The sequence below is a fragment of the Cynoglossus semilaevis genome, chromosome 6 (assembly GCF_000523025.1).
Source record: "Cynoglossus semilaevis isolate Cse_v1.0 chromosome 6, Cse_v1.0, whole genome shotgun sequence".
Lineage (NCBI taxonomy): Eukaryota > Metazoa > Chordata > Actinopteri > Pleuronectiformes > Cynoglossidae > Cynoglossus > Cynoglossus semilaevis.
In genome coordinates, this window is record NC_024312.1 from 13,731,636 (window position 1) to 13,744,362 (window position 12,727).

Below are 12,727 nucleotides of genomic sequence, written 5' to 3' on the forward strand. Positions count from 1 at the left end.
CACTCAACCACGGAAAACACTTGGCTGCACACACTGCTTTTTAGACGTGTCCTTAAAATGCAGGTCGCAGGTAAACCGGGGTCAGTCACCCGCCCTGTTTGTCACACGGCACTTCTGGCCTTATGTCAGTGTCAGGCTGACTTTGTTGCAGTGCACAACATATGGGCCAGCTTTTGTCAGCACTTAATGGGATAAAGTGCCAGACCTGAAGTGCCATGGGAACCCACGTGACTGCTTTACCTGAGATGACCCTTCTGCACATAACTGTGACTCACCCCATGGGTGTTGCTGTGGTTTTACACCTCCTACAATAAAGTAACCTGACCTGCTGTGCACCTTCGACTAAACTAGCGCACAGACAGTTCGCAGCGTAGTCTGTGAGAAGATGATCGTGTTTGTAATACTTTGCATTTTTACAGGACTAAGTTTAAACCTGTGTGCCCTGGATATTAGAGTCATTTTTGTCAAAGAAACAACGTGTAATTAAGTTAAAAATAGCTGCTCTGTCCCAGCTTTGCCAAGTGTTTTCTGCATTGGTCTGATAGTTACTCAATCACGGAGACAGACGAGCCACTACTGGCATTTTTCCTGTGCTCTATAAACATTTATTTGCTGCTGTAAATTAAGTGCGTAGGTTCCATAGTTCTCAGTCAGTTCATGGACATGTGTGTCCATTGCATTCGTAGTAAATTGGATAATAAATAACTAACACACCTGTGTTTAGAGATTAGATTAGACACAACTACCTACAGTAATTATCGGTAATAAGCAGATATAATTAAAAAAAATGTTTAACTGCTGCCATGTAGAAAGCCTCCCAGGAAATTAGGTGTAATTGATTACATTTAAATAAATTATCACTGCTATTCTACTCTACTATTTTCTGTAACAGCAAACAGACATCATCATCATCATCATTATTATTGTTGTTGTGGTTGCTGTTATTATTGTTATATACTAACTATCAGGACATGCCTAACATTTCATACCCAGGATGTGATGCAATGTGAGCTGATCACCTGAAGCCATTTTCTTGTCTGAGTGTAGTGACTAAAGCTATGACACACAGAAAGATTGTAGGCAAAAAAATGCCAAAAAATGACCAATTATGTTGATTGTAATTGGAGCTGTGACTCACATTGCAGCTGTGTGTACATGTTATTATATACTGTATATGTGGAGTCATGGCTAACATCATCATTTGCATACAGACGAGATATTTATTCATAGTTTACTGTGGAAAAAAGTGAAAATTAAATTTTTGTCATCCACCAAATGAATAAAAATAAAAGAATAAAATAAAATTATAAAACTGGGCAAAAGTATTAATACGTAACAATTGGCCCAATGTCAGAGGTCGAACATCCACTGCTTATCAAGATGGCGTGGGAAGGGAAGTGCCAGGTCCCCCCCCCACATATCACCATGAACTGAACTAATTGAAGATTATGGTGGGGAGTATGCCACGTCTCTGCCACCAGATAATCCCTCATCAGCTGCCATCTGGACTCAGGATGAAGAGTACATTTCACGGAGACACTCCCCCTATGGTTCTGCAGAAACTGAGAGGCAGCACTGTTTAATTACTAGTCCCGCTAACAACACTCCGAGCTGCCCAGTGCACTGAGATTCCGGGGTGGGGGNTTTAGACTGGAGGCTGTGCAGCTTTGCCTCTGTTGCCATTGTCTCCCAGGGTTTTCCTTAAGCCCTTGCAGGTTACAAATCCAGACTCATATTGAGTCATTCAAGGATCTGTCAAAGAACAGGGTGAAACCCATGTAAGGGCTCCTGCTGGGATTTTAATGAACATGTTTTTTAGTGGAGGCAGCTCTGAAAGTTAACTGACTGGCACTAGGGGTGAACGTGAGATTGAAAATTGTCATTCACTGATGGCCAAGTTTTCAGGGTGTGCCAGCTCCAGAGAGGGAGAAGAAGTGGTGATTTGAATGGTGCGGGCACCAACTATTGCCCTGTTAACTCTCACTTTTGCCACACAGTCTCTACAGAAGGCTTTCTGGAGATAAAAAAGATGTAGCCTGGTATTTTTTTACCCATATAGAACATCAACATGAAGGCCACGGAGCAGTGAGAAAGGTCTCTTTGTGCACAGAGGCATTATTCACACAGAGGGTGGAGGGTAAGCGTGGAGAACTTTGCAAAGGGATTGTGTTTACAAATAACTATGGTGGTGTGCAAAGAGCCTCCAGACAGTCTTGGGTCAGGGAGCATTTGAAGCAAAACATCTCCCCACATTCACAGGCAACCTTGTCACCTACCCCATGGCTGGAATTCACATTCTTACGGACGATGACAAAGTCCATTCAATATGAGAAAAGGCAGAGAGAAAAGTAAGTCATAATCCTTAATCTAAACTTAAAGTGGTTTTGCATTTGCAAACATGTTTTGTCTGGACTTTTAATCAGGCAGAATAAGAGATTCATTGTGTGAAGCAGCGTAAAAGGAGCAGCATGAGGACATGTGGTCTCTGAATCCTCGAACTGTTGGAGTGACTTTGGATTAAAGAGCAATCGTGTTTAATTTGTGTTTATCTAAGAGGATGGATAACGGGAGCTGCTGTGATGGGAGAAAAAAAAAACCTTTAACATGGTCTAACAGTGCAACCCTGCCTCAAAGGTCTTGCCATTAAGCAGATGTTTTTTAAGACTTGATTTTTTATTTACAATTATATTATTTGTACAGTAACAACAACCATCATTTGTAATACCAAACTTCAGAATATTTGATTTGACGTGGTCATGTTTTTTAATTGTAAAAAAAAAACAGCCCCCACTGGTGGGGAATGATTTATTCATTATAAAATATGAAATTCCCTAACGATCGTTAGTCGTCGCGTGAAAGGCCTATCTGACTATCGTGTCCACTGATAACACAGAGCTTAATACGGCTAAATGTCGTGTGACTGTTACGATCCAGAGGTCAGTATGTGGTTAATAAAATAACCGAGGCTGAACATGCTCAGCATCAAGTCCACAGTGGCGGTTTGATTTACCACGCAGGATCACAGGTGTGTCTTTGTCCCCCTGTCTGTGTCTGGAGCTGCCAGACATCTGGGTGTCAAAGGGGGAAGTGGGGCTTCTAGAGTCTGTCTGTGGGACGAGTCCATGTCAGTGGTCCACACACAGAGGCTACGTTCAGACCACCAGCCGCATTGTTCATGTCTGATTACATTTTGGTGGACAGTTCACATTCATAACTGTGTGTGTGTTGCATCATATTACAGATGTAATTTCAAATGTTAATTAATGTTCTGCAATGTCGTTAAGAGAAAGAAATATGGAGATGGGGATTTGACCAAAGTGGAAACGTTTGCAGTAAATTAAGAAGGAACTCACTGACCTTATTGACCGTTACATCTCTCATTTCTTCCACTGACTATTATCACTGTTCTACTTAGACGCATCAGTCAGATGACTGTGATGTTGATGATACAATTGAACAATACAACTGCCTTCGAACTAACACCAAATGGATCTTAATATGACTGACCTCAGGTTTTGGAAATCTCCCAGTCAAATATCCGAATGAAGAAAAATGTAATTGTACTAAAGATTAAAAAATGGACTTGACTGTCTGACATTTTCTTTCTAAGTCGGTTCAATTGGAAAAAAAAGCATTTAAAACAAATAAATACACATTTTCTCTGTTTCTAAAAACCAATAGTAGCACTGACTCATTGAACTTTTTTGATTAAAAAATGTTGGTAAAATTCTAAAAATAGACTATAAAATATTGGTTGTTTAAAATGTAAGGATTTGGTCAATTGTTTTTGATCAATATATTGCATGCATAACAAATAAATGTCACTTTAACTTCACATAATATTCCTCAGGGTTTTACTGTTCAGCCTAATGACTGGTTTTTATTTGAAGTTTCAATGTAAATAACAGTTAATAATGTAAACAAAACTTATTTTCCCCAGAAAGAATCATAGAGCTTTGCTTTCACAGTAAAGAACGACTGTGCAAACACGAAAAAATGACATGGGGGAAAAAACAGCAACATTAAACAAATCACTCTTCCTACGTATTATTACAGAAAATACATTAGAAGTCAGAGGCAGTTCTGGAAACACTCAGAAATGTAATGTGATTTCATTTGGCAGCAGCTGATGGTGTCTCTCTGTTGCCCTGAGCTAGCTGCTGTGTGAACCCAGTCACCCTGGCCTGTAATCCCCGCTCTGAGAGTTGTGGTGGTTGTGTCACATGAACATGCTGCAAAGCATGAAAGCTGAGTGGCACACAGTCACGAGAGGACACGTCACAAACTCCGCTCATACTCATGCGCAGCTAATCTCATTACCCATGTCTCCAGGCAGGACAGGGTCAACAGGGTTGTGTTGCCTGCGCTGCCACAGAGCAAAATGGACATGAATTTCGACGAGGCTTCACAGAATCATGAATCACCCCACAGCCGCAGGCACTTCATATTAATAGCAGCTTTCAGGAGGGAGAAGCGGTCTGGGGTCTGAGCAGAATATGTTGCTGGGTAAATTTTGTTTTTGTGACCAGGCAGAAAAGTCGCTGCAGGAAGTGTTTTACAGTCCGTCAAGTATTTGGTGCTGAAAAGGGAGACCAGGCAACAGGTGCAGAGCAGGATAGATGAGCGTCATTCTGAGTGATAACTCAAGTCCCCATTAAAGCGTCCCCGAGGCCAATCAGTCAGTCTGCAAACGTGTGGAGTGACCCGACTGCTTCATCGCCATAAACACACAGGCCCATACAGTATGAAGTTGACTGCTGTGCTGGCAGAATGTGATATTTATATGCAGCCCTCTTCCAGAAACACTTAGCGAATGACATATAAGTTCAGAAATAGCTTTCTCTGAAAATGCTCATAGTAAGAAAGCACAGAGAATCTGTTCTCACCAGAGGGCGGCTGACATGTGAAATGCAGAGGAAATTCAACATAGAAGAGGTTCATTCAGCTTCACCTTACTTTAATTATTTCTAGAAGCTAATTATGGTGTAATTAAAATGCAGTAGTTGGTCCATGGAAATTATTCTGCAAAATTAAGTTCCTATGTACATTCTTGTGGCGGCACAAATCACTTGCTCATATTTTATTGACGTCACAGGTCAGGTATTGACATGTCTCTATGTTTGCACTTAAGGTAGGACAAACTAAATACCACCCGTGTTTTAATGTCAACAAAAAACTACAGCATGTTCCTTTAACATCAGTGTGTCTCAAAGTGTGGGGCGGGCCCCACTGGTGGGGAATGAAGACATGATAGTTGGAGCGTGACAAACGTGTGACAAGTGACAATGGTACAACTGCTGTTCTCTTTTCTCGTTGTGTTATTTGATGTTATTGATTTTTATTCATTATAAAATATATTAGTTACTTGGTGGTAATTTGTCAAGATTCTGTTGGGGTGACAGGCGCAGGTAGGGCTTGAAAATATCCATTTGATCAAAGTTTGGAATGGCTAATAAAGTTTGAGAACCATAGCTCTACATGCTCTTACTAAGACGTTGATGCACAGTAGGGGGCGACTGGTTAATTCACTGTCAGACTTTGTAAACTCTACTACTGGATCTACTGAATTTGAATCTGAATCTGAATCTGTACACCTCCAGTTATGTCGTGAGAAAATATGAGGGTGGTAAAATATTCTAGATGTTATGATTTCCACAGGTGTCTTAATTTAATAAGTAAAACCTGTAGGGACGTGGATCACTGAAGGTTAGGTTTTTTTAACATTTAAAGATGAAGAGCAAACATCACATCTTCATCATTTTGTTTGAACTTGACTACAAGGTGTGTTCTAGCTTAAAAGAACATTTGAAAGACACATGATTTCTGGTATTCAATATTACGGTATTCTCTGATGAAAACACATCTTGCAGAAGAACTTAGAAAATGTTTGTTAGTATTACTTTTATTTTGTTATGATTTTTTGTTTTCACTTAGTCTGAATTCATTCAAACTAAGTTATAAGTGCATCCCAGTTAGTCTCCTGACTTTGCAGGCTCTCTCCAGTTTTTCCTCTTCTCTTCCCATATGAATTGATTTGTTTTTCTTGCAGCCAGATTGGAGTGAGCTGCACACATTTGCACAGTGAGGACGTCATTGCTGAGATGAACCCTAAAACCTCTGGAGCCACTCTTCCCTGCACTTTTAACAACGTGTGAACTCAGCCCAGAGACCATTCTAATAAAGGAAAGTGGGTCAGATAAATGTTTTGTTTCCCCACCAACGTTGGCTCTGCTGCTAATAAGTCGCAGCCAAGCTTTGATGCTCGGATGATGAGTCAAATGCGGAGCAGCCGTGCACAGATATTTATTGGGGACAGAGGAGCTGGCGCTGCAGCGGATGGAGCAGATGAAGAGCTTTCTCTCTGATGTGTATAATCCCGTCCTCATCCCACCTCCCAGATTATAACACGGATCACTTTCGGACTTGTGCGACACGCACACTTCACGCAGAAAGACTCGGATGCCGTCACTTGGGTTTTTGTGCCGAATGGTGAACAACAGTTGGCAGCAGAGGCGCACGGAGCGGAGAATACCTTCATGTTTGCAGTTGTTTCCCCCTCAGTTCCTCCCCTGGACTCACGAGGAGGAGACAGGCTCCGAGCACATGACGTTGTTATGGTGAGTCCACGGCAACTTTCTATTGTTCCTTTCGCTGCACTTGACATGGAACATAAACACAAACTCTTACTGTGTTAGTTGGAACTACTACAGTACCACACAACCAAAAACACACGGAGAGAGGGAGAGGAAAACATTCAGGCTGCACTGGTTTAACACATGGAAACCAATTAAAAGCCCTAAACAAGTACTATCAATATATTCATTTAATTTGTCACGCGATTTTATTAATATCCTTCAGTCATTTTTTTGTAGGTATCATGATGCAATACCTCATCCTGCGCCCTTTGTTTAATGGGTGTCTAAAATTATATCCAAAAAATAAAAATAAATAAATAAAATACAATTCCTTTTAGGTATTTCAAACACAGTACAGTACAGCATGTTAATTAAGTTGATTAATTATATACTCATACTTTCTTATAATGTTTTATTATATTATGCAGCACATATTAGAGAAATAAAATGTTGCTTTTTTAAATGTATTCATGAAAATAAACAAATACAGCTATTTCTCTTCAAATCTTCAAATCACAGAATTCAATTAATCCCAGTGATGAAAAATGACAAAAATGATGGAACTGGACCAAACACTTTTTTTAATTGTTCAGCGTTACACTTACAAAGACATACAGCTGAAACCTGTTCCAGTTGATAGAGGCGTCTGAGAAACTGTCAATTCAGTCGATCGAATATATAAATACAACATCTGTCTTAGGAGTTTTTGACTCAAACAACGTACCTCGCTAACTCATGATTCTGTTTAGGCGTCACTGGAGAAGACAGATATTAAACTAGTGGTTTAGAGCTGGAATACCTCTGGTAAATGGAAATAGTGGTATTTTTCCGTACTGATTTCTGTTGTTCGTCTGAGGCTTTGATCTGCCACAAAACACAGCTTTGTCACTTACTGTAGACTCGTGCCTCAGGCACTTGACACAACACTTGTGAAACAGGGTGAGGGAAAAATAAAATTACAACTGTGTATTTTATTGTTTTTTATTCTGATCCATAAGAAATACAAATTCAAGTCAGGGCCCAGAGAATGTGATCGAGGCCCACTTGTGGTCCTTGCACCAGACCTTGAGCATACCTGCTTTAGTCGTTTAAAAGGAAGATAAAAGGCTGTTATTGATACCTGTGTGCTGTGTGTGATAATCACAGACCACATCATAAAGGATCTGGGCAGGGTTGTGTGAATTGTTTGTTTTATTGCTGCACTTTCTTTTTGATTAGAAGCACTTGTTTGTTTTAGGACAGGATAAGGTGAGTGAAGCAGGAAAAGATGAAGAAAAATCAGCTCAGTGAAAAAAAGGTGCTAAAATAGAAATAAAACACATAAATGGTGCTGTCAGGTCAGACTGACCTTCACTGTGCATGAAATTATTAAAAACATAAAACATTTGGGTAATAATTGTCAGGTTACAACACACAGGACACATTACCATGACTTTAATGTGCATTCGGATAATAACTAACGCAAGAGGCAATATCTGTGGTGGGTGTGCTGGTGCGGTGTAATGACAATTACAGTTTGTGATAAAATGAGAGACGAACATTGAAAAGTTTTTTGTTTTTTTTTTGTACCATGGTTATTGTTGTTGTATGCATCATTATTTAAATGATTCATAAATATAGCCAAATTCATTTTGACACTAAGACCTGGTTCACATTCATATCCAAACTACACAAACACACAATTATTATTTTTAATGTTTTTTTTTTGTCTTTAATTTTTTTTTTGTATAAAGCACCAACAAATCCAAAGTGCGTCTGGATTGTGTATTTTTGTGTAGATGTGGCATGACTGTCCTGTTGTTGGGTTTGTTTGTGCAGAGCTTTTGTCTATATTTAGTTTCCCTTTAGTTAAAACATTCATCTGACAATCACTGGATGCAGTTCTGGGCACCGTCCCAGAACAGGCCGTGAAAATTAAAAACAACAACAGAAATGTTTTTTTCCTACAAATTTGCTGGTTTATGTCTGCTCTCAGTTCGTCGTTCAGAGATAACTTTTTGGATCTCATTTTATTTCTGCTGAAAAACGAAACAGCTGTGCAAATATTTACCCTCAGTGGTAGCAGGTTGAGTGCGGGCACATAGATGTTCCTTGTGGAACCATGCAGACCTTTTTTTTCTGTGTACCATAATGCATCGTGTTTGTTTAATACAAGAACTAATTATTCTCTGAGGCTTAACCGGCAAATATTTGTATTGTGCATGGCACTCCTGCCACACTGCACCGCTGCGTCGTTCTTTGTCTGTAATACAGGTGACTGTTGGTATTTGGACTCTTCATGGTAACCCAAAACTCTCTGCAGACTTTGTAAGTGATAGATGAAATAATGAATGAAATCTTTGCATAATATTCCAGTAAAATTATGGCGGGTGATTCATTTGTGTGAAACAAAAGTTTATATCAGAGTGAAAGGTACACATTCACATGTAATTTCTTTTCATAGGAAATCTTTCACAAAAAAATTAAAATATATGAAAAAAACAAATCATTCACATAATAAAAAACAAAATTCCTTACAATTTTGCCTGGTTTGATTCGCCTGGGTTTTCATTACAAACCTAGAATTCACACAGATGCACAAAGCCACTGTGTCTGAGCTGTGTGTGTCAGAAACACGTCTCGCAAAAAAAGCTGCTTTAACTGCCATCAATCTCAGCATCTTTTTTTAATGAATATTTATTCAATAATAGAAGAAGTTCATGCTGTTTATGACTCCGACCGATGGTTGGAATTAACCAGGTGTTAAAAGTATTAAACGTGCCAATTGAATTGTTCTGGATGATGTCAAAAGTTAATTTACTTGGGATGCAGCTTGTCTCAATCAACACATTTGGAATAATAAGAAACATATTGACTTTGTCGAATTTATTTTTCAATTTTGAATAACAGAAAATAATAAATAATAAAATTTAAAAAAAACAAAAATCTGAAGATAGGTCAAATAGTTTTTAGAAAGATTTTATATTATCAAAATAAGTCTGATTGGAGTAACTGGAATTATAAATAAGTCTATAATAAGAAGACACAACTTGCCTTTGTGTTGAACTATGTTTGTTCAGGTTTTTCAGTTCTCCAAAATAATGCATTTAAAATCAAAGTAAGAATCAAATCCTTAACCAAATCTGAAACTTCTTCTATTAGGTTTTGACTGAGTTCATTTTTTATTTGTCCAAAACTCAGAGAACATTTTAATACAACTCTATTTCAGTTCATCCCCCAGAATTCCTGAAGTCTCTGGTGGGAACTCCACTAGGACAATTTTGCAGCGTTGTCTCTGGAGATATAAATCTGCTTTTCTTTTGTTTGTTTTTCTGATTTAATTGTCTTTTTTATTTGTCTTAAAATAAGACGAATAAAAACCTTTTAACCCCCTCACCATACAAACACTCCCGTTCCTTAGGAAAATTCAAATCTAGAGATATATTCCAGAAGACTCTGGCAGACAGTTTTAAATATTACAAGCTAAAGAAGCAAATTGCATGGGCAAACAAAGAGGAGGGAAGTGGGGAGCCTGCGTCACACCAGCTGCAGGCTGCCATCTTGAGTCCTATTATAGCAGGTGTCCATGTAAGGAGCCTATTCACAACCAAAGCGAGGAGAAGCTACAGAGGTGCAGTCGCCCTGTGTGGTGCTCCTCCTGTCAAAAAGCTTTTCTAGTAAATGTAAAAAACAAAAAAATAAAAATAAAAAATAAAAAACATTGAGTTTTTGTCAGTAAATGTATTTTTTAAAAGTATAGAATGAAACAGTGAAGGTTATTAACTGTGATATTTTTTTCACTGTCGTGAGACAAATGTCAACATGTAAAGACAGTTGTTTTTTCCTGTGCCTGCTTCCATAGAGTGTAAAAACAAAATGCTCAAATTGCAGGACCTTTACTTTTCTCACCTGTAGCAACACTGAAAGTACATTATAAAAAATTATAAAAATACTCAGCATCTCCTCCATTTGACTTTTAGAACACAGTATATAAACTACATTAAATAATAATCATAAAGATGCCAAGGGTTTTATGCTAAACTACATCATTTACATCATTATTCCACAATATTGAAAACATCACTTAAAAAAGTATAATAAAAGAAAATTAACTTTATATTTCACAATAGGAAATGGGAATGCTCCCAAAAAAACATGATGTGTTTTGATCAAACATTTCTAAATGCAAGGAGCTGAAGTTTGACGATCAAATATATATTTCCTACATATATTATAATATATTTGAAACTGTTGCCCTCACGTACTGTTTGTATTTCTCTCTCTATCTCTCTCTCTCTCTCTCTCTCTCTCTCTCTCTGTGGAGATTTTATGTGCATGACCTAATTCCTCTGTGAGCAAAGAATCTGCAGCAATGGCTGGTCATGTGTGTGTGTGTGTATGTGTGTGCACAAGTACTAGGGTGTGAGACTGTGCACACCCCTCCCTCTCTCACTGCTTCCTTGTAAAACTGACAGTAAGCACACTAAGTTCATCTGAGGACAGGGACGTGCTTTTTTCACTGTGAATCATTTTGGAAAAATGAGCCTCTGAACTGAATTGCCCCGGCAATCTTTGGCATGTTTCTCCACTCTGCTTCATTGTCTATCTTGGCTTAAGTTGCCCTTTCTTCATTTCCCTGCCAAGAAAACTTCAGGTTCTATACAACAGGCAAAGCCAGTTTCTGATTCTTCTACGTAAAGAATGCAAATCTCTTCTTCTTCTTCTTCTGCTTTGTCTTTATCAGTGAATTCCAAAGAAGTAGAGAGCAGACACTACTGTAAATCCACCGTAACCCACTGTCTGTATTTAACCATACAACATTATTGAAAGGATTCCTTTATTCTCGAAAGTCTTTGATGAATTTTGATCGAATCAAACATCGTCATGTTTCTCAGTCCAGCAGTTTACACACCAAAACTGCAGCAGATTGAAAGAAAATAGGAGGTGTGGTGTGGAGGTGTAGACAGCACAGAGGGGAGGGAGACGGAAGGAGGTGCTGCTGCTGCTGCTGCTGCTGATGATGATGATGGTGGGGGCTTTTAATTTTGCAGTCAGTCGGTCCCCTTGTATTTGTGCTGGTCCCTCCTTCAGAGGGAACAGAGTGGAGTGGGAGTGGCCTGTCCTGGGGTTCGTCTGGGCCGGGGGGGGGGGGGCGGCCCCGCCACCCCCCGCCCGCGCGGCCCCCCCCCCCCCCCGCTCCCCCCCCCCCCCGCACCCCCCCCTGCAGCCCCAACCCCAACTTAGCCACAGCCACAGCCGCCCCCAACAGGTACCATCACTTTACTACGTCCAAACTCCAGAGAGAAACTTGATGATTTTAGAGGAAAACAGCTAAAAATGAGCCAGAATCCAGTCAGTTTCAGATTAGCCAAAAAAAGATCGAATGTGGCTAAAAAATTGCCAATACTCAGAAAAAATGCTGAAAATAAATTTAGTCTCAATAAAAGTTGAAAGGAAACTGTAACCAAACAGATGGAAAAAATATTACTTAAAAAGTTCCTGTTTATTCTTCGCAGAAGACTTCCAGCCCCGCCCACTCGACCTTTAAACTCTCACAAAGTTGAGTCCTATTTCCCTCTGTGACTCCCTGGTGATCAGTGCCTCTGTGTGGACAATCAGGAATCGAACCCTCGACACTGGATATGTTTCTCTAAGGAGCACATCAGTGAAGAAAACAGTGCCCCTGGAGGCGACAGGGTGTCAGGGCCTCGGCCAGGACTTTGACCTGAAGCTGGTTCTTGACGTATCCTGGATCAACGAAATTCCTCAGGTTTTTAAACTGGTTTGAAACTCTCAGTTCAAGACGTGTCGAGCTGTTGAAACCGCTGTCAAACTGGTTCAAAAGTCTCCGACTCAGACGAGGCTGAAGTGTCAGAACCCAGGTTTAACAGACCTCTGAATGCTGGACTGGGTTTAAACTGTCAGTTTCAACTGAAAACAAAAAGTTTAGACCATTTTAAACTCAACAAACTGGTTAGTGCCGGTCTAAACTGGTTTATGGTCGAAATCAAACCAATTATTTTTAAATTTGATCAAACTTGTTCAGTCTCTGTCCAACTGGATTAAAATGAATTCAACCATAACTGTGAAACCACAACAGAGTCCAATTAAAA

The 12,727-nt window shown here is 39.5% G+C and overlaps 1 long non-coding RNA gene across 1 annotated transcript; it reads left to right on the plus strand.

The window, feature by feature from the left end:
• Positions 1 to 11,812: 11,812 nt before the first annotated feature.
• On the plus strand, positions 11,813 to 12,499 carry LOC112487113 (uncharacterized). Its single transcript, XR_003049900.1, has 2 exons — positions 11,813 to 11,883; positions 12,131 to 12,499. It is a non-coding gene; the product is annotated as an uncharacterized LOC112487113 (long non-coding RNA).
• The last annotated feature ends 228 nt before the right edge of the window (positions 12,500 to 12,727 follow it).